General features: G+C 66.0%; 15 non-coding genes across 15 annotated transcripts; all 15 read right to left on the reverse strand.

Annotated features, from left to right (window-relative positions):
- Positions 1–413: 413 nt before the first annotated feature.
- Positions 414–532, reverse strand: LOC149990100 (5S ribosomal RNA). Its single transcript, XR_016508929.1, has one exon. It is a non-coding gene; the product is annotated as a 5S ribosomal RNA (ribosomal RNA).
- Positions 533–2,082: 1,550 nt separating this feature from the next.
- Positions 2,083–2,201, reverse strand: LOC149990101 (5S ribosomal RNA). Its single transcript, XR_016508948.1, has one exon. It is a non-coding gene; the product is annotated as a 5S ribosomal RNA (ribosomal RNA).
- An 809-nt stretch (positions 2,202–3,010) lies between these two features.
- LOC149990102 (5S ribosomal RNA) lies at positions 3,011–3,129 on the reverse strand. The gene has a single exon (XR_016508930.1). It is a non-coding gene; the product is annotated as a 5S ribosomal RNA (ribosomal RNA).
- A 1,559-nt stretch (positions 3,130–4,688) lies between these two features.
- Positions 4,689–4,807, reverse strand: LOC149990103 (5S ribosomal RNA). The gene has a single exon (XR_016508949.1). It is a non-coding gene; the product is annotated as a 5S ribosomal RNA (ribosomal RNA).
- An 809-nt stretch (positions 4,808–5,616) lies between these two features.
- LOC149990104 (5S ribosomal RNA) lies at positions 5,617–5,735 on the reverse strand. Its single transcript, XR_016508931.1, has one exon. It is a non-coding gene; the product is annotated as a 5S ribosomal RNA (ribosomal RNA).
- A 1,558-nt stretch (positions 5,736–7,293) lies between these two features.
- On the reverse strand, positions 7,294–7,412 carry LOC149990105 (5S ribosomal RNA). Its single transcript, XR_016508950.1, has one exon. It is a non-coding gene; the product is annotated as a 5S ribosomal RNA (ribosomal RNA).
- Positions 7,413–8,221: 809 nt separating this feature from the next.
- On the reverse strand, positions 8,222–8,340 carry LOC149990106 (5S ribosomal RNA). The gene has a single exon (XR_016508923.1). It is a non-coding gene; the product is annotated as a 5S ribosomal RNA (ribosomal RNA).
- An 809-nt stretch (positions 8,341–9,149) lies between these two features.
- Positions 9,150–9,268, reverse strand: LOC149990107 (5S ribosomal RNA). Its single transcript, XR_016508932.1, has one exon. It is a non-coding gene; the product is annotated as a 5S ribosomal RNA (ribosomal RNA).
- A 1,551-nt stretch (positions 9,269–10,819) lies between these two features.
- LOC149990108 (5S ribosomal RNA) lies at positions 10,820–10,938 on the reverse strand. Its single transcript, XR_016508951.1, has one exon. It is a non-coding gene; the product is annotated as a 5S ribosomal RNA (ribosomal RNA).
- Positions 10,939–11,747: 809 nt separating this feature from the next.
- On the reverse strand, positions 11,748–11,866 carry LOC149990109 (5S ribosomal RNA). Its single transcript, XR_016508933.1, has one exon. It is a non-coding gene; the product is annotated as a 5S ribosomal RNA (ribosomal RNA).
- Positions 11,867–13,417: 1,551 nt separating this feature from the next.
- Positions 13,418–13,536, reverse strand: LOC149990110 (5S ribosomal RNA). The gene has a single exon (XR_016508952.1). It is a non-coding gene; the product is annotated as a 5S ribosomal RNA (ribosomal RNA).
- Positions 13,537–14,345: 809 nt separating this feature from the next.
- LOC149990111 (5S ribosomal RNA) lies at positions 14,346–14,464 on the reverse strand. The gene has a single exon (XR_016508935.1). It is a non-coding gene; the product is annotated as a 5S ribosomal RNA (ribosomal RNA).
- Positions 14,465–16,014: 1,550 nt separating this feature from the next.
- LOC149990112 (5S ribosomal RNA) lies at positions 16,015–16,133 on the reverse strand. The gene has a single exon (XR_016508953.1). It is a non-coding gene; the product is annotated as a 5S ribosomal RNA (ribosomal RNA).
- Positions 16,134–16,940: 807 nt separating this feature from the next.
- LOC149990113 (5S ribosomal RNA) lies at positions 16,941–17,059 on the reverse strand. Its single transcript, XR_016508936.1, has one exon. It is a non-coding gene; the product is annotated as a 5S ribosomal RNA (ribosomal RNA).
- A 1,549-nt stretch (positions 17,060–18,608) lies between these two features.
- LOC149990114 (5S ribosomal RNA) lies at positions 18,609–18,727 on the reverse strand. Its single transcript, XR_016508954.1, has one exon. It is a non-coding gene; the product is annotated as a 5S ribosomal RNA (ribosomal RNA).
- Positions 18,728–18,968: the final 241 nt, after the last annotated feature.

Here is an 18,968-nt window from a genome sequence, read left to right on the forward strand (position 1 = left end):
AGGCCGGCCTCACAGGGCCTCTGGGTGGGGGCCAGGGGCCGTGGTCCGGGGGCCGGGGGCCGTGGTGAGGGTCGGCGGTGGGGCGGGGGGCCTTCCCTCTCTCTGTCCCGGGGGCTCGGGCCCCCTACGACGACTGGGGACCTCCTCTCTCGCGAGTGAGTCTGGGAGACACGGCACCTCTTAACCAAGAGGTGCCCTGAGGCGGCGCGGATTCCCCTATGGCCCGGGCGGTGGCCTCCGCGGCGCCGGGGCGGGAGGGTGGTGCGGGGGGTGGGGGCTGGGGGTGGGGGGCGAGTCGGGAGGAGCTGGTCACCGTCCCGGGCAGGGGGTGGGGGTGGCGGGGTCCCGCAAGGAGCAGGAAGAGGAAAGCAGCCGAGCCGGCGGCTGCGGGCAAAAGGACGAAGCGGCCAAAAAGCCTACAGCACCCGGTATTCCCAGGCGGTCTCCCATCCAAGTACTAACCAGGCCCGACCCTGCTTAGCTTCCGAGGTCAGACGAGATCGGGCGCGTTCAGGGTGGTATGGCCGTAGACGCGGGAGGCGGCTTCCAGAGGCCTCAAGAGCCTGTGCCTCGCCTCCAGGCCCCTCTCCCCTGGGGCGCGCGGCTGGGCCGCGCCCCTCTCTGTGAGCTGCGACACCCCCGTCCCGCCCCCACCCCCCCCACCCCACCACCCCCGCTGAGCCCTCCACCTGCCCCCTGCCCCACCTGCGCAGGTTCCAGCGGGCAGGGCGAAGGCACCTGCGTCGCACAGGGTGACGTTTCCTCCCCGCCGAGCTGAAGTAGGGGCGTGCCCTGCCCCGGTGGGGGTGGGTGGCGTGGACAGAGCCCCCACCCCGTAGGATCGCGAGGAGGGGGCGTGGAGGGCGGTAACGGGGCCCTGGCGGCAGCGGCCTTCCCAGGCACCTCCCCCCAGGGGGCGCTGCTGGGGCTGCCGGGGCCGGCCTCGGATCGTTTTGCTTCCAGTGAAGCACGCTTCATATACGTTTTGTTTTCTTCATCACCTCTTTTTATTGTGGTTCCATTAGACGTGCCCCGAAGCCTCCCCCACGGCCCCACGGCGGCCTGCCGCCCGCCTCCACCCCCGCCCAAACACACACCTATGTGTGGCATAGGTTTCTGACCCCATGTTCTCAGATCTCAGACACCGTCGTCATCTTGCGTGTGTGTGTCCGCGCGCGCGTGTGCGTTTAAGTGGTCTCGGCGGGCATTTCCACGGCTCGCACGATACATGTATTCCACGAAGGAATGCCAGAGACAAGGATGCCTCACAGTTAAGACCGAACCCCAACGCGGCTACGCACTGACAATGCACTGCGCTCAGAGTCATTTTCACGTACGAGCTTCCAAACTCCCTACCAGTCAGTAAAGTCACTTTCCCGCCATTACTAACGGGGGGGGGGTGGGGGTCGGGGTGGGGGTCGGCGGTGGGGGCGCGAGAAAAACCCTTTAGAAGCTAGCGAGGAGGAGAAAACTTGCTGGAAAACCTTCGGGTCTGCGCGGCCCAAACAAAGACAGAGTGACAACACCGTGTCCATAACCGTGTTCCTTAAGGTATTTCAGACGCACCCCTGACAGCTCCGGGAAGCGCATTCGTAGCTCCATGGCCTCGTGTATTTAAGTTCCCTTCACTGAAGCGACACTGCACCTATTGCGCCAAGTGAACTGGGACCAATGTGCTTAGAAAGGTGGCACTCAGCGTAGAACTGGACACAACGGCTGATGACAGGTGCTTGAAAACGAGGCTCTCACGGAGAGCGCCAAATGCGTGGCCTGCGAGTATTTTGTCCGTCCGCTTGCTTCTGAATTTGGAGGCCCTTGTGGCCCTTGCAGGCCTACGTAGAGAAGCCAAGAGTAAAACCCCTGACAAAAAGGAAAAAAAAAAAAAAAAAAGAGATCTTAGGATGAGAGATAGAAAGATGGGCCCCGTCATAAGTTTCACTGACCACGGGGAGTGGAGAGGGGCGGGTCCCCCTCCTGGGTCTGGAGAGCTCCACCTGGAGCAAGAAGATGAAAGCGCCCTGGCCCGGCGACAGGGGGCGGGTGACAGGTGGGCTGGGGGCCGAAGGAGAGGCCTTCCAAAAAGCCCAACGGCACCCGGTATTCCCAGGCGGTCTCCCATCCAAGTACTAACCAGGCCCGACCCTGCTTAGCTTCCGAGATCAGACGAGATCGGGCGCGTTCAGGGTGGTATGGCCGTAGACGCAGGAGGCGGCTTCCAGAGGCCTCAAGAGCCTGTGCCTCGCCTCCAGGCCCCTCTCCCCTGGCGGCGCCAGGCTGGGCGGCGCGTCCGGGGCGCGCGGCCGGCCGCGCCCCTCTCTGGGACGCTGCCCCCGAGCCCTCCACCTGCCCCCTGCCCCACCTGCTCAGGTCCCAGCGGGCAGGGCCAAGGCACCTCCCCCGGAGGGGACGTTTCCTCCCTGCCTAGCTGAAGAAAGAGCCTGCCCTGCCCGATGGGGAGCACAGAGACCCCAACCACCACCACCACCACCCCCACCAGCACCACCAGCACCACGACCACCGGGGACGGCGGGGAAGGGGCAGGGGCGGCGGCGGCCTTCCCCGGCCCCTGCCCCCAAGGCGCGGGGCTGCGGCTACCGAGGCCGGCCTCACAGGGCCTCTGGGTGGGGGCCAGGGGCCGTGGTCCGGGGGCCGGGGGCCGTGGTGAGGGTCGGCGGTGGGGCGGGGGGCCTTCCCTCTCTCTGTCCCGGGGGCTCGGGCCCCCTACGACGACTGGGGACCTCCTCTCTCGCGAGTGAGTCTGGGAGACACGGCACCTCTTAACCAAGAGGTGCCCTGAGGCGGCGCGGATTCCCCTATGGCCCGGGCGGTGGCCTCCGCGGCGCCGGGGCGGGAGGGTGGTGCGGGGGGTGGGGGCTGGGGGTGGGGGGCGAGTCGGGAGGAGCTGGTCACCGTCCCGGGCAGGGGGTGGGGGTGGCGGGGTCCCGCAAGGAGCAGGAAGAGGAAAGCAGCCGAGCCGGCGGCTGCGGGCAAAAGGACGAAGCGGCCAAAAAGCCTACAGCACCCGGTATTCCCAGGCGGTCTCCCATCCAAGTACTAACCAGGCCCGACCCTGCTTAGCTTCCGAGGTCAGACGAGATCGGGCGCGTTCAGGGTGGTATGGCCGTAGACGCGGGAGGCGGCTTCCAGAGGCCTCAAGAGCCTGTGCCTCGCCTCCAGGCCCCTCTCCCCTGGGGCGCGCGGCTGGGCCGCGCCCCGCTCTGTGAGCTGCGACACCCCCGTCCCGCCCCCACCCCCCCCACCCCACCACCCCCGCTGAGCCCTCCACCTGCCCCCTGCCCCACCTGCGCAGGTTCCAGCGGGCAGGGCGAAGGCACCTGCGTCGCACAGGGTGACGTTTCCTCCCCGCCGAGCTGAAGTAGGGGCGTGCCCTGCCCCGGTGGGGGTGGGTGGCGTGGACAGAGCCCCCACCCCGTAGGATCGCGAGGAGGGGGCGTGGAGGGCGGTAACGGGGCCCTGGCGGCAGCGGCCTTCCCAGGCACCTCCCCCCAGGGGGCGCTGCTGGGGCTGCCGGGGCCGGCCTCGGATCGTTTTGCTTCCAGTGAAGCACGCTTCATATACGTTTTGTTTTCTTCATCACCTCTTTTTATTGTGGTTCCATTAGACGTGCCCCGAAGCCTCCCCCACGGCCCCACGGCGGCCTGCCGCCCGCCTCCACCCCCGCCCAAACACACACCTATGTGTGGCATAGGTTTCTGACCCCATGTTCTCAGATCTCAGACACCGTCGTCATCTTGCGTGTGTGTGTCCGCGCGCGCGTGTGCGTTTAAGTGGTCTCGGCGGGCATTTCCACGGCTCGCACGATACATGTATTCCACGAAGGAATGCCAGAGACAAGGATGCCTCACAGTTAAGACCGAACCCCAACGCGGCTACGCACTGACAATGCACTGCGCTCAGAGTCATTTTCACGTACGAGCTTCCAAACTCCCTACCAGTCAGTAAAGTCACTTTCCCGCCGTTACTAACGGGGGGGGGGGTGGGGGTCGGGGTGGGGGTCGGCGGTGGGGGCGCGAGAAAAACCCTTTAGAAGCTAGCGAGGAGGAGAAAACTTGCTGGAAAACCTTCGGGTCTGCGCGGCCCAAACAAAGACAGAGTGACAACACCGTGTCCATAACCGTGTTCCTTAAGGTATTTCAGACGCACCCCTGACAGCTCCGGGAAGCGCATTCGTAGCTCCATGGCCTCGTGTATTTAAGTTCCCTTCACTGAAGCGACACTGCACCTATTGCGCCAAGTGAACTGGGACCAATGTGCTTAGAAAGGTGGCACTCAGCGTAGAACTGGACACAACGGCTGATGACAGGTGCTTGAAAACGAGGCTCTCACGGAGAGCGCCAAATGCGTGGCCTGCGAGTATTTTGTCCGTCCGCTTGCTTCTGAATTTGGAGGCCCTTGTGGCCCTTGCAGGCCTACGTAGAGAAGCCAAGAGTAAAACCCCTGACAAAAAGGAAAAAAAAAAAAAAAAAAAAAAAAAAGAGATCTTAGGATGAGAGATAGAAAGATGGGCCCCGTCATAAGTTTCACTGACCACGGGGAGTGGAGAGGGGCGGGTCCCCCTCCTGGGTCTGGAGAGCTCCACCTGGAGCAAGAAGATGAAAGCGCCCTGGCCCGGCGACAGGGGGCGGGTGACAGGTGGGCTGGGGGCCGAAGGAGAGGCCTTCCAAAAAGCCCAACGGCACCCGGTATTCCCAGGCGGTCTCCCATCCAAGTACTAACCAGGCCCGACCCTGCTTAGCTTCCGAGATCAGACGAGATCGGGCGCGTTCAGGGTGGTATGGCCGTAGACGCAGGAGGCGGCTTCCAGAGGCCTCAAGAGCCTGTGCCTCGCCTCCAGGCCCCTCTCCCCTGGCGGCGCCAGGCTGGGCGGCGCGTCCGGGGCGCGCGGCCGGCCGCGCCCCTCTCTGGGACGCTGCCCCCGAGCCCTCCACCTGCCCCCTGCCCCACCTGCTCAGGTCCCAGCGGGCAGGGCCAAGGCACCTCCCCCGGAGGGGACGTTTCCTCCCTGCCTAGCTGAAGAAAGAGCCTGCCCTGCCCGATGGGGAGCACAGAGACCCCAACCACCACCACCACCACCCCCACCAGCACCACCAGCACCACGACCACCGGGGACGGCGGGGAAGGGGCAGGGGCGGCGGCGGCCTTCCCCGGCCCCTGCCCCCAAGGCGCGGGGCTGCGGCTACCGAGGCCGGCCTCACAGGGCCTCTGGGTGGGGGCCAGGGGCCGTGGTCCGGGGGCCGGGGGCCGTGGTGAGGGTCGGCGGTGGGGCGGGGGGCCTTCCCTCTCTCTGTCCCGGGGGCTCGGGCCCCCTACGACGACTGGGGACCTCCTCTCTCGCGAGTGAGTCTGGGAGACACGGCACCTCTTAACCAAGAGGTGCCCTGAGGCGGCGCGGATTCCCCTATGGCCCGGGCGGTGGCCTCCGCGGCGCCGGGGCGGGAGGGTGGTGCGGGGGGTGGGGGCTGGGGGTGGGGGGCGAGTCGGGAGGAGCTGGTCACCGTCCCGGGCAGGGGGTGGGGGTGGCGGGGTCCCGCAAGGAGCAGGAAGAGGAAAGCAGCCGAGCCGGCGGCTGCGGGCAAAAGGACGAAGCGGCCAAAAAGCCTACAGCACCCGGTATTCCCAGGCGGTCTCCCATCCAAGTACTAACCAGGCCCGACCCTGCTTAGCTTCCGAGGTCAGACGAGATCGGGCGCGTTCAGGGTGGTATGGCCGTAGACGCGGGAGGCGGCTTCCAGAGGCCTCAAGAGCCTGTGCCTCGCCTCCAGGCCCCTCTCCCCTGGGGCGCGCGGCTGGGCCGCGCCCCGCTCTGTGAGCTGCGACACCCCCGTCCCGCCCCCACCCCCCCACCCCACCACCCCCGCTGAGCCCTCCACCTGCCCCCTGCCCCACCTGCGCAGGTTCCAGCGGGCAGGGCGAAGGCACCTGCGTCGCACAGGGTGACGTTTCCTCCCCGCCGAGCTGAAGTAGGGGCGTGCCCTGCCCCGGTGGGGGTGGGTGGCGTGGACAGAGCCCCCACCCCGTAGGATCGCGAGGAGGGGGCGTGGAGGGCGGTAACGGGGCCCTGGCGGCAGCGGCCTTCCCAGGCACCTCCCCCCAGGGGGCGCTGCTGGGGCTGCCGGGGCCGGCCTCGGATCGTTTTGCTTCCAGTGAAGCACGCTTCATATACGTTTTGTTTTCTTCATCACCTCTTTTTATTGTGGTTCCATTAGACGTGCCCCGAAGCCTCCCCCACGGCCCCACGGCGGCCTGCCGCCCGCCTCCACCCCCGCCCAAACACACACCTATGTGTGGCATAGGTTTCTGACCCCATGTTCTCAGATCTCAGACACCGTCGTCATCTTGCGTGTGTGTGTCCGCGCGCGCGTGTGCGTTTAAGTGGTCTCGGCGGGCATTTCCACGGCTCGCACGATACATGTATTCCACGAAGGAATGCCAGAGACAAGGATGCCTCACAGTTAAGACCGAACCCCAACGCGGCTACGCACTGACAATGCACTGCGCTCAGAGTCATTTTCACGTACGAGCTTCCAAACTCCCTACCAGTCAGTAAAGTCACTTTCCCGCCGTTACTAACGGGGGGGGGGGTGGGGGTCGGGGTGGGGGTCGGCGGTGGGGGCGCGAGAAAAACCCTTTAGAAGCTAGCGAGGAGGAGAAAACTTGCTGGAAAACCTTCGGGTCTGCGCGGCCCAAACAAAGACAGAGTGACAACACCGTGTCCATAACCGTGTTCCTTAAGGTATTTCAGACGCACCCCTGACAGCTCCGGGAAGCGCATTCGTAGCTCCATGGCCTCGTGTATTTAAGTTCCCTTCACTGAAGCGACACTGCACCTATTGCGCCAAGTGAACTGGGACCAATGTGCTTAGAAAGGTGGCACTCAGCGTAGAACTGGACACAACGGCTGATGACAGGTGCTTGAAAACGAGGCTCTCACGGAGAGCGCCAAATGCGTGGCCTGCGAGTATTTTGTCCGTCCGCTTGCTTCTGAATTTGGAGGCCCTTGTGGCCCTTGCAGGCCTACGTAGAGAAGCCAAGAGTAAAACCCCTGACAAAAAGGAAAAAAAAAAAAAAAAAAAAAAAAAAGAGATCTTAGGATGAGAGATAGAAAGATGGGCCCCGTCATAAGTTTCACTGACCACGGGGAGTGGAGAGGGGCGGGTCCCCCTCCTGGGTCTGGAGAGCTCCACCTGGAGCAAGAAGATGAAAGCGCCCTGGCCCGGCGACAGGGGGCGGGTGACAGGTGGGCTGGGGGCCGAAGGAGAGGCCTTCCAAAAAGCCCAACGGCACCCGGTATTCCCAGGCGGTCTCCCATCCAAGTACTAACCAGGCCCGACCCTGCTTAGCTTCCGAGATCAGACGAGATCGGGCGCGTTCAGGGTGGTATGGCCGTAGACGCAGGAGGCGGCTTCCAGAGGCCTCAAGAGCCTGTGCCTCGCCTCCAGGCCCCTCTCCCCTGGCGGCGCCAGGCTGGGCGGCGCGTCCGGGGCGCGCGGCCGGCCGCGCCCCTCTCTGGGACGCTGCCCCCGAGCCCTCCACCTGCCCCCTGCCCCACCTGCTCAGGTCCCAGCGGGCAGGGCCAAGGCACCTCCCCCGGAGGGGACGTTTCCTCCCTGCCTAGCTGAAGAAAGAGCCTGCCCTGCCCGATGGGGAGCACAGAGACCCCAACCACCACCACCACCACCCCCACCAGCACCACCAGCACCACGACCACCGGGGACGGCGGGGAAGGGGCAGGGGCGGCGGCGGCCTTCCCCGGCCCCTGCCCCCAAGGCGCGGGGCTGCGGCTACCGAGGCCGGCCTCACAGGGCCTCTGGGTGGGGGCCAGGGGCCGTGGTCCGGGGGCCGGGGGCCGTGGTGAGGGTCGGCGGTGGGGCGGGGGGCCTTCCCTCTCTCTGTCCCGGGGGCTCGGGCCCCCTACGACGACTGGGGACCTCCTCTCTCGCGAGTGAGTCTGGGAGACACGGCACCTCTTAACCAAGAGGTGCCCTGAGGCGGCGCGGATTCCCCTATGGCCCGGGCGGTGGCCTCCGCGGCGCCGGGGCGGGAGGGTGGTGCGGGGGGTGGGGGCTGGGGGTGGGGGGCGAGTCGGGAGGAGCTGGTCACCGTCCCGGGCAGGGGGTGGGGGTGGCGGGGTCCCGCAAGGAGCAGGAAGAGGAAAGCAGCCGAGCCGGCGGCTGCGGGCAAAAGGACGAAGCGGCCAAAAAGCCTACAGCACCCGGTATTCCCAGGCGGTCTCCCATCCAAGTACTAACCAGGCCCGACCCTGCTTAGCTTCCGAGATCAGACGAGATCGGGCGCGTTCAGGGTGGTATGGCCGTAGACGCAGGAGGCGGCTTCCAGAGGCCTCAAGAGCCTGTGCCTCGCCTCCAGGCCCCTCTCCCCTGGCGGCGCCAGGCTGGGCGGCGCGTCCGGGGCGCGCGGCCGGCCGCGCCCCTCTCTGGGACGCTGCCCCCGAGCCCTCCACCTGCCCCCTGCCCCACCTGCTCAGGTCCCAGCGGGCAGGGCCAAGGCACCTCCCCCGGAGGGGACGTTTCCTCCCTGCCTAGCTGAAGAAAGAGCCTGCCCTGCCCGATGGGGAGCACAGAGACCCCAACCACCACCACCACCACCCCCACCAGCACCACCAGCACCACGACCACCGGGGACGGCGGGGAAGGGGCAGGGGCGGCGGCGGCCTTCCCCGGCCCCTGCCCCCAAGGCGCGGGGCTGCGGCTACCGAGGCCGGCCTCACAGGGCCTCTGGGTGGGGGCCAGGGGCCGTGGTCCGGGGGCCGGGGGCCGTGGTGAGGGTCGGCGGTGGGGCGGGGGGCCTTCCCTCTCTCTGTCCCGGGGGCTCGGGCCCCCTACGACGACTGGGGACCTCCTCTCTCGCGAGTGAGTCTGGGAGACACGGCACCTCTTAACCAAGAGGTGCCCTGAGGCGGCGCGGATTCCCCTATGGCCCGGGCGGTGGCCTCCGCGGCGCCGGGGCGGGAGGGTGGTGCGGGGGGTGGGGGCTGGGGGTGGGGGGCGAGTCGGGAGGAGCTGGTCACCGTCCCGGGCAGGGGGTGGGGGTGGCGGGGTCCCGCAAGGAGCAGGAAGAGGAAAGCAGCCGAGCCGGCGGCTGCGGGCAAAAGGACGAAGCGGCCAAAAAGCCTACAGCACCCGGTATTCCCAGGCGGTCTCCCATCCAAGTACTAACCAGGCCCGACCCTGCTTAGCTTCCGAGGTCAGACGAGATCGGGCGCGTTCAGGGTGGTATGGCCGTAGACGCGGGAGGCGGCTTCCAGAGGCCTCAAGAGCCTGTGCCTCGCCTCCAGGCCCCTCTCCCCTGGGGCGCGCGGCTGGGCCGCGCCCCGCTCTGTGAGCTGCGACACCCCCGTCCCGCCCCCACCCCCCCCACCCCACCACCCCCGCTGAGCCCTCCACCTGCCCCCTGCCCCACCTGCGCAGGTTCCAGCGGGCAGGGCGAAGGCACCTGCGTCGCACAGGGTGACGTTTCCTCCCCGCCGAGCTGAAGTAGGGGCGTGCCCTGCCCCGGTGGGGGTGGGTGGCGTGGACAGAGCCCCCACCCCGTAGGATCGCGAGGAGGGGGCGTGGAGGGCGGTAACGGAGCCCTGGCGGCAGCGGCCTTCCCAGGCACCTCCCCCCAGGGGGCGCTGCTGGGGCTGCCGGGGCCGGCCTCGGATCGTTTTGCTTCCAGTGAAGCACGCTTCATATACGTTTTGTTTTCTTCATCACCTCTTTTTATTGTGGTTCCATTAGACGTGCCCCGAAGCCTCCCCCACGGCCCCACGGCGGCCTGCCGCCCGCCTCCACCCCCGCCCAAACACACACCTATGTGTGGCATAGGTTTCTGACCCCATGTTCTCAGATCTCAGACACCGTCGTCATCTTGCGTGTGTGTGTCCGCGCGCGCGTGTGCGTTTAAGTGGTCTCGGCGGGCATTTCCACGGCTCGCACGATACATGTATTCCACGAAGGAATGCCAGAGACAAGGATGCCTCACAGTTAAGACCGAACCCCAACGCGGCTACGCACTGACAATGCACTGCGCTCAGAGTCATTTTCACGTACGAGCTTCCAAACTCCCTACCAGTCAGTAAAGTCACTTTCCCGCCGTTACTAACGGGGGGGGGGGTGGGGGTCGGGGTGGGGGTCGGCGGTGGGGGCGCGAGAAAAACCCTTTAGAAGCTAGCGAGGAGGAGAAAACTTGCTGGAAAACCTTCGGGTCTGCGCGGCCCAAACAAAGACAGAGTGACAACACCGTGTCCATAACCGTGTTCCTTAAGGTATTTCAGACGCACCCCTGACAGCTCCGGGAAGCGCATTCGTAGCTCCATGGCCTCGTGTATTTAAGTTCCCTTCACTGAAGCGACACTGCACCTATTGCGCCAAGTGAACTGGGACCAATGTGCTTAGAAAGGTGGCACTCAGCGTAGAACTGGACACAACGGCTGATGACAGGTGCTTGAAAACGAGGCTCTCACGGAGAGCGCCAAATGCGTGGCCTGCGAGTATTTTGTCCGTCCGCTTGCTTCTGAATTTGGAGGCCCTTGTGGCCCTTGCAGGCCTACGTAGAGAAGCCAAGAGTAAAACCCCTGACAAAAAGGAAAAAAAAAAAAAAAAAAGAGATCTTAGGATGAGAGATAGAAAGATGGGCCCCGTCATAAGTTTCACTGACCACGGGGAGTGGAGAGGGGCGGGTCCCCCTCCTGGGTCTGGAGAGCTCCACCTGGAGCAAGAAGATGAAAGCGCCCTGGCCCGGCGACAGGGGGCGGGTGACAGGTGGGCTGGGGGCCGAAGGAGAGGCCTTCCAAAAAGCCCAACGGCACCCGGTATTCCCAGGCGGTCTCCCATCCAAGTACTAACCAGGCCCGACCCTGCTTAGCTTCCGAGATCAGACGAGATCGGGCGCGTTCAGGGTGGTATGGCCGTAGACGCAGGAGGCGGCTTCCAGAGGCCTCAAGAGCCTGTGCCTCGCCTCCAGGCCCCTCTCCCCTGGCGGCGCCAGGCTGGGCGGCGCGTCCGGGGCGCGCGGCCGGCCGCGCCCCTCTCTGGGACGCTGCCCCCGAGCCCTCCACCTGCCCCCTGCCCCACCTGCTCAGGTCCCAGCGGGCAGGGCCAAGGCACCTCCCCCGGAGGGGACGTTTCCTCCCTGCCTAGCTGAAGAAAGAGCCTGCCCTGCCCGATGGGGAGCACAGAGACCCCAACCACCACCACCACCACCCCCACCAGCACCACCAGCACCACGACCACCGGGGACGGCGGGGAAGGGGCAGGGGCGGCGGCGGCCTTCCCCGGCCCCTGCCCCCAAGGCGCGGGGCTGCGGCTACCGAGGCCGGCCTCACAGGGCCTCTGGGTGGGGGCCAGGGGCCGTGGTCCGGGGGCCGGGGGCCGTGGTGAGGGTCGGCGGTGGGGCGGGGGGCCTTCCCTCTCTCTGTCCCGGGGGCTCGGGCCCCCTACGACGACTGGGGACCTCCTCTCTCGCGAGTGAGTCTGGGAGACACGGCACCTCTTAACCAAGAGGTGCCCTGAGGCGGCGCGGATTCCCCTATGGCCCGGGCGGTGGCCTCCGCGGCGCCGGGGCGGGAGGGTGGTGCGGGGGGTGGGGGCTGGGGGTGGGGGGCGAGTCGGGAGGAGCTGGTCACCGTCCCGGGCAGGGGGTGGGGGTGGCGGGGTCCCGCAAGGAGCAGGAAGAGGAAAGCAGCCGAGCCGGCGGCTGCGGGCAAAAGGACGAAGCGGCCAAAAAGCCTACAGCACCCGGTATTCCCAGGCGGTCTCCCATCCAAGTACTAACCAGGCCCGACCCTGCTTAGCTTCCGAGGTCAGACGAGATCGGGCGCGTTCAGGGTGGTATGGCCGTAGACGCGGGAGGCGGCTTCCAGAGGCCTCAAGAGCCTGTGCCTCGCCTCCAGGCCCCTCTCCCCTGGGGCGCGCGGCTGGGCCGCGCCCCTCTCTGTGAGCTGCGACACCCCCGTCCCGCCCCCACCCCCCCCACCCCACCACCCCCGCTGAGCCCTCCACCTGCCCCCTGCCCCACCTGCGCAGGTTCCAGCGGGCAGGGCGAAGGCACCTGCGTCGCACAGGGTGACGTTTCCTCCCCGCCGAGCTGAAGTAGGGGCGTGCCCTGCCCCGGTGGGGGTGGGTGGCGTGGACAGAGCCCCCACCCCGTAGGATCGCGAGGAGGGGGCGTGGAGGGCGGTAACGGGGCCCTGGCGGCAGCGGCCTTCCCAGGCACCTCCCCCCAGGGGGCGCTGCTGGGGCTGCCGGGGCCGGCCTCGGATCGTTTTGCTTCCAGTGAAGCACGCTTCATATACGTTTTGTTTTCTTCATCACCTCTTTTTATTGTGGTTCCATTAGACGTGCCCCGAAGCCTCCCCCACGGCCCCACGGCGGCCTGCCGCCCGCCTCCACCCCCGCCCAAACACACACCTATGTGTGGCATAGGTTTCTGACCCCATGTTCTCAGATCTCAGACACCGTCGTCATCTTGCGTGTGTGTGTCCGCGCGCGCGTGTGCGTTTAAGTGGTCTCGGCGGGCATTTCCACGGCTCGCACGATACATGTATTCCACGAAGGAATGCCAGAGACAAGGATGCCTCACAGTTAAGACCGAACCCCAACGCGGCTACGCACTGACAATGCACTGCGCTCAGAGTCATTTTCACGTACGAGCTTCCAAACTCCCTACCAGTCAGTAAAGTCACTTTCCCGCCGTTACTAACGGGGGGGGGGGTGGGGGTCGGGGTGGGGGTCGGCGGTGGGGGCGCGAGAAAAACCCTTTAGAAGCTAGCGAGGAGGAGAAAACTTGCTGGAAAACCTTCGGGTCTGCGCGGCCCAAACAAAGACAGAGTGACAACACCGTGTCCATAACCGTGTTCCTTAAGGTATTTCAGACGCACCCCTGACAGCTCCGGGAAGCGCATTCGTAGCTCCATGGCCTCGTGTATTTAAGTTCCCTTCACTGAAGCGACACTGCACCTATTGCGCCAAGTGAACTGGGACCAATGTGCTTAGAAAGGTGGCACTCAGCGTAGAACTGGACACAACGGCTGATGACAGGTGCTTGAAAACGAGGCTCTCACGGAGAGCGCCAAATGCGTGGCCTGCGAGTATTTTGTCCGTCCGCTTGCTTCTGAATTTGGAGGCCCTTGTGGCCCTTGCAGGCCTACGTAGAGAAGCCAAGAGTAAAACCCCTGACAAAAAGGAAAAAAAAAAAAAAAAAAGAGATCTTAGGATGAGAGATAGAAAGATGGGCCCCGTCATAAGTTTCACTGACCACGGGGAGTGGAGAGGGGCGGGTCCCCCTCCTGGGTCTGGAGAGCTCCACCTGGAGCAAGAAGATGAAAGCGCCCTGGCCCGGCGACAGGGGGCGGGTGACAGGTGGGCTGGGGGCCGAAGGAGAGGCCTTCCAAAAAGCCCAACGGCACCCGGTATTCCCAGGCGGTCTCCCATCCAAGTACTAACCAGGCCCGACCCTGCTTAGCTTCCGAGATCAGACGAGATCGGGCGCGTTCAGGGTGGTATGGCCGTAGACGCAGGAGGCGGCTTCCAGAGGCCTCAAGAGCCTGTGCCTCGCCTCCAGGCCCCTCTCCCCTGGCGGCGCCAGGCTGGGCGGCGCGTCCGGGGCGCGCGGCCGGCCGCGCCCCTCTCTGGGACGCTGCCCCCGAGCCCTCCACCTGCCCCCTGCCCCACCTGCTCAGGTCCCAGCGGGCAGGGCCAAGGCACCTCCCCCGGAGGGGACGTTTCCTCCCTGCCTAGCTGAAGAAAGAGCCTGCCCTGCCCGATGGGGAGCACAGAGACCCCAACCACCACCACCACCACCCCCACCAGCACCACCAGCACCACGACCACCGGGGACGGCGGGGAAGGGGCAGGGGCGGCGGCGGCCTTCCCCGGCCCCTGCCCCCAAGGCGCGGGGCTGCGGCTACCGAGGCCGGCCTCACAGGGCCTCTGGGTGGGGGCCAGGGGCCGTGGTCCGGGGGCCGGGGGCCGTGGTGAGGGTCGGCGGTGGGGCGGGGGGCCTTCCCTCTCTCTGTCCCGGGGGCTCGGGCCCCCTACGACGACTGGGGACCTCCTCTCTCGCGAGTGAGTCTGGGAGACACGGCACCTCTTAACCAAGAGGTGCCCTGAGGCGGCGCGGATTCCCCTATGGCCCGGGCGGTGGCCTCCGCGGCGCCGGGGCGGGAGGGTGGTGCGGGGGGTGGGGGCTGGGGGTGGGGGGCGAGTCGGGAGGAGCTGGTCACCGTCCCGGGCAGGGGGTGGGGGTGGCGGGGTCCCGCAAGGAGCAGGAAGAGGAAAGCAGCCGAGCCGGCGGCTGCGGGCAAAAGGACGAAGCGGCCAAAAAGCCTACAGCACCCGGTATTCCCAGGCGGTCTCCCATCCAAGTACTAACCAGGCCCGACCCTGCTTAGCTTCCGAGGTCAGACGAGATCGGGCGCGTTCAGGGTGGTATGGCCGTAGACGCGGGAGGCGGCTTCCAGAGGCCTCAAGAGCCTGTGCCTCGCCTCCAGGCCCCTCTCCCCTGGGGCGCGCGGCTGGGCCGCGCCCCTCTCTGTGAGCTGCGACACCCCCGTCCCGCCCCCACCCCCCCACCCCACCACCCCCGCTGAGCCCTCCACCTGCCCCCTGCCCCACCTGCGCAGGTTCCAGCGGGCAGGGCGAAGGCACCTGCGTCGCACAGGGTGACGTTTCCTCCCCGCCGAGCTGAAGTAGGGGCGTGCCCTGCCCCGGTGGGGGTGGGTGGCGTGGACAGAGCCCCCACCCCGTAGGATCGCGAGGAGGGGGCGTGGAGGGCGGTAACGGGGCCCTGGCGGCAGCGGCCTTCCCAGGCACCTCCCCCCAGGGGGCGCTGCTGGGGCTGCCGGGGCCGGCCTCGGATCGTTTTGCTTCCAGTGAAGCACGCTTCATATACGTTTTGTTTTCTTCATCACCTCTTTTTATTGTGGTTCCATTAGACGTGCCCCGAAGCCTCCCCCACGGCCCCACGGCGGCCTGCCGCCCGCCTCCACCCCCGCCCAAACACACACCTATGTGTGGCATAGGTTTCTGACCCCATGTTCTCAGATCTCAGACACCGTCGTCATCTTGCGTGTGTGTGTCCGCGCGCGCGTGTGCGTTTAAGTGGTCTCGGCGGGCATTTCCACGGCTCGCACGATACATGTATTCCACGAAGGAATGCCAGAGACAAGGATGCCTCACAGTTAAGACCGAACCCCAACGCGGCTACGCACTGACAATGCACTGCGCTCAGAGTCATTTTCACGTACGAGCTTCCAAACTCCCTACCAGTCAGTAAAGTCACTTTCCCGCCGTTACTAACGGGGGGGGGGGTGGGGGTCGGGGTGGGGGTCGGCGGTGGGGGCGCGAGAAAAACCCTTTAGAAGCTAGCGAGGAGGAGAAAACTTGCTGGAAAACCTTCGGGTCTGCGCGGCCCAAACAAAGACAGAGTGACAACACCGTGTCCATAACCGTGTTCCTTAAGGTATTTCAGACGCACCCCTGACAGCTCCGGGAAGCGCATTCGTAGCTCCATGGCCTCGTGTATTTAAGTTCCCTTCACTGAAGCGACACTGCACCTATTGCGCCAAGTGAACTGGGACCAATGTGCTTAGAAAGGTGGCACTCAGCGTAGAACTGGACACAACGGCTGATGACAGGTGCTTGAAAACGAGGCTCTCACGGAGAGCGCCAAATGCGTGGCCTGCGAGTATTTTGTCCGTCCGCTTGCTTCTGAATTTGGAGGCCCTTGTGGCCCTTGCAGGCCTACGTAGAGAAGCCAAGAGTAAAACCCCTGACAAAAAGGAAAAAAAAAAAAAAAAAAGAGATCTTAGGATGAGAGATAGAAAGATGGGCCCCGTCATAAGTTTCACTGACCACGGGGAGTGGAGAGGGGCGGGTCCCCCTCCTGGGTCTGGAGAGCTCCACCTGGAGCAAGAAGATGAAAGCGCCCTGGCCCGGCGACAGGGGGCGGGTGACAGGTGGGCTGGGGGCCGAAGGAGAGGCCTTCCAAAAAGCCCAACGGCACCCGGTATTCCCAGGCGGTCTCCCATCCAAGTACTAACCAGGCCCGACCCTGCTTAGCTTCCGAGATCAGACGAGATCGGGCGCGTTCAGGGTGGTATGGCCGTAGACGCAGGAGGCGGCTTCCAGAGGCCTCAAGAGCCTGTGCCTCGCCTCCAGGCCCCTCTCCCCTGGCGGCGCCAGGCTGGGCGGCGCGTCCGGGGCGCGCGGCCGGCCGCGCCCCTCTCTGGGACGCTGCCCCCGAGCCCTCCACCTGCCCCCTGCCCCACCTGCTCAGGTCCCAGCGGGCAGGGCCAAGGCACCTCCCCCGGAGGGGACGTTTCCTCCCTGCCTAGCTGAAGAAAGAGCCTGCCCTGCCCGATGGGGAGCACAGAGACCCCAACCACCACCACCACCACCCCCACCAGCACCACCAGCACCACGACCACCGGGGACGGCGGGGAAGGGGCAGGGGCGGCGGCGGCCTTCCCCGGCCCCTGCCCCCAAGGCGCGGGGCTGCGGCTACCGAGGCCGGCCTCACAGGGCCTCTGGGTGGGGGCCAGGGGCCGTGGTCCGGGGGCCGGGGGCCGTGGTGAGGGTCGGCGGTGGGGCGGGGGGCCTTCCCTCTCTCTGTCCCGGGGGCTCGGGCCCCCTACGACGACTGGGGACCTCCTCTCTCGCGAGTGAGTCTGGGAGACACGGCACCTCTTAACCAAGAGGTGCCCTGAGGCGGCGCGGATTCCCCTATGGCCCGGGCGGTGGCCTCCGCGGCGCCGGGGCGGGAGGGTGGTGCGGGGGGTGGGGGCTGGGGGTGGGGGGCGAGTCGGGAGGAGCTGGTCACCGTCCCGGGCAGGGGGTGGGGTGGCGGGTCCCGCAAGGAGCAGGAAGAGGAAAGCAGCCGAGCCGGCGGCTGCGGGCAAAAGGACGAAGCGGCCAAAAAGCCTACAGCACCCGGTATTCCCAGGCGGTCTCCCATCCAAGTACTAACCAGGCCCGACCCTGCTTAGCTTCCGAGGTCAGACGAGATCGGGCGCGTTCAGGGTGGTATGGCCGTAGACCGCGGGAGGCGGCTTCCAGAGGCCTCAAGAGCCTGTGCCTCGCCTCCAGGCCCCTCTCCCCTGGGGCGCGCGGCTGGGCCGCGCCCCTCTCTGTGAGCTGCGACACCCCCGTCCCGCCCCCACCCCCCCACCCCACCACCCCCGCTGAGCCCTCCACCTGCCCCCTGCCCCACCTGCGCAGGTTCCAGCGGGCAGGGCGAAGGCACCTGCGTCGCACAGGGTGACGTTTCCTCCCCGCCGAGCTGAAGTAGGGGCGTGCCCTGCCCCGGTGGGGGTGGGTGGCGTGGACAGAGCCCCCACCCCGTAGGATCGCGAGGAGGGGGCGTGGAGGGCGGTAACGGGGCCCTGGCGGCAGCGGCCTTCCCAGGCACCTCCCCCCAGGGGGCGCTGCTGGGGCTGCCGGGGCCGGCCTCGGATCGTTTTGCTTCCAGTGAAGCACGCTTCATATACGTTTTGTTTTCTTCATCACCTCTTTTATTGTGGTTCCATTAGACGTGCCCCGAAGCCTCCCCCACGGCCCCACGGCGGCCTGCCGCCCGCCTCCACCCCCGCCCAAACACACACCTTGTGTGGCATAGGTTTCTGACCCCATGTTCTCAGATCTCAGACACCGTCGTCATCTTGCGTGTGTGTGTCCGCGCGCAGCGTGTGCGTTTAAGTGGTCTCGGCGGGCATTTCCACGGCTCGCACGATACATGTATTCCACGAAGGAATGCCAGAGACAAGGATGCCTCACAGTTAAGACCGAACCCCAACGCGGCTACGCACTGACAATGCACTGCGCTCAGAGTCATTTTCACGTACGAGCTTCCAAACTCCCTACCAGTCAGTAAAGTCACTTTCCCGCCGTTACTAACGGGGGGGGGGTGGGGTCGGGGTGGGGGTCGGCGGTGGGGGCGCGAGAAAAACCCTTTAGAAGCTAGCGAGGAGGAGAAAACTTGCTGGAAAACCTTCGGGTCTGCGCGGCCCAAACAAAGACAGAGTGACAACACCGTGTCCATAACCGTGTTCCTTAAGGTATTTCAGACGCACCCCTGACAGCTCCGGGAAGCGCATTCGTAGCTCCATGGCCTCGTGTATTTAAGTTCCCTTCACTGAAGCGACACTGCACCTATTGCGCCAAGTGAACTGGGACCAATGTGCTTAGAAAGGTGGCACTCAGCGTAGAACTGGACACAACGGCTGATGACAGGTGCTTGAAAACGAGGCTCTCACGGAGAGCGCCAAATGCGTGGCCTGCGAGTATTTTGTCCGTCCGCTTGCTTCTGAATTTGGAGGCCCTTGTGGCCCTTGCAGGCCTACGTAGAGAAGCCAAGAGTAAAACCCCTGACAAAAAGGAAAAAAAAAAAAAAAAAAAGAGATCTTAGGATGAGAGATAGAAAGATGGGCCCCGTCATAAGTTTCACTGACCACGGGGAGTGGAGAGGGGCGGGTCCCCCTCCTGGGTCTGGAGAGCTCCACCTGGAGCAAGAAGATGAAAGCGCCCTGGCCCGGCGACAGGGGGCGGGTGACAGGTGGGCTGGGGGCCGAAGGAGAGGCCTTCCAAAAAGCCCAACGGCACCCGGTATTCCCAGGCGGTCTCCCATCCAAGTACTAACCAGGCCCGACCCTGCTTAGCTTCCGAGATCAGACGAGATCGGGCGCGTTCAGGGTGGTATGGCCGTAGACGCAGGAGGCGGCTTCCAGAGGCCTCAAGAGCCTGTGCCTCGCCTCCAGGCCCCTCTCCCCTGGCGGCGCCAGGCTGGGCGGCGCGTCCGGGGCGCGCGGCCGGCCGCGCCCCTCTCTGGGACGCTGCCCCCGAGCCCTCCACCTGCCCCCTGCCCCACCTGCTCAGGTCCCAGCGGGCAGGGCCAAGGCACCTCCCCCGGAGGGACGTTTCCTCCCTGCCTAGCTGAAGAAAGAGCCTGCC

The sequence above is a fragment of the Furipterus horrens genome, unplaced genomic scaffold, assembly GCF_987537825.1.
Source record: "Furipterus horrens unplaced genomic scaffold, mFurHor1.1.pri manual_scaffold_28, whole genome shotgun sequence".
NCBI lineage: Eukaryota > Metazoa > Chordata > Mammalia > Chiroptera > Furipteridae > Furipterus > Furipterus horrens.